The sequence below is a fragment of the Mustela nigripes genome, unplaced genomic scaffold, assembly GCF_022355385.1.
Source record: "Mustela nigripes isolate SB6536 unplaced genomic scaffold, MUSNIG.SB6536 HiC_scaffold_122, whole genome shotgun sequence".
Classification (NCBI taxonomy): Eukaryota; Metazoa; Chordata; class Mammalia; order Carnivora; family Mustelidae; genus Mustela; species Mustela nigripes.
In genome coordinates this window covers 2,313-3,026 of record NW_026739536.1, presented here as the reverse complement: position 1 = coordinate 3,026, position 714 = coordinate 2,313, and the positions used below count along the sequence as shown (strand labels likewise).

Sequence of the window (714 nt, the reverse complement as noted above, 5' to 3'; positions counted from 1 at the left end):
TGGGACGCACGTGACCCGCCGCCTCCGGGAGCTGGAGAGTCGGCGGGGCGCCTTCGGCACCGGGGCGCGTCGTTCTGGATGTGGAAGCCCTGCCTTTGATGCGGATCCCGAAGCCAGACTGACGGCGGCCCCCGGCTCTTCGCTTCCTCGGGGGAGACGCGGGATCCCAAACCGGCGCCGCAGCGGGGCTGCGGTCCCTTTACCTGGAGGGTCGCGAGGGCTTTCAGGGGCTTTTTGCACTTAGGAAAGAAAGTGGTGGGCACAACAGTAGGGGTAGGACGGAAGCTGTTCAGGCTCCGGCATGAGATCCTGCCGCGTGCTTCGTTTCCGTAGTGTAGTGGTTATCACGTTCGCCTCACACGCGAAAGGTCCCCGGTTCGAAACCGGGCGGAAACAACAGCCTTTTGCCCCCTAGTCCTCGTGTTGACAACCCACAAAGGAGGACGCTTGGAGCCAAGGGGAAGGCAGCGTGCGCAGCCTCATTTTCCTTTCAGAGAAACAAACACGAAGCCAGGCTGCAGCTCCCTTGCTTCCTGACAGCCTACTGCGCACTTGACAACCTGGCCTCGTTCGTCCGCTGCCGGCCTCGCTGGAGAGCGGGGGCCACAACCAGTCAGGCAGGCCGAGAAGGGCACCGGGGACAAAGCCCAACGCACGTTTCCTCTACCTCCAGAAACCCCCTAACCTGCTCCTCTGGCGCCTCAATCCGCTCTA

At 63.0% G+C, this 714-nt stretch overlaps 1 non-coding gene across 1 annotated transcript; it reads left to right on the top strand.

Moving 5' to 3' along the window:
• Window positions 1-323: 323 nt before the first annotated feature.
• TRNAV-CAC (transfer RNA valine (anticodon CAC)) lies at window positions 324-396 on the top strand. Its single transcript has one exon. It is a non-coding gene; the product is annotated as a tRNA-Val (tRNA).
• The last annotated feature ends 318 nt before the right edge of the window (window positions 397-714 follow it).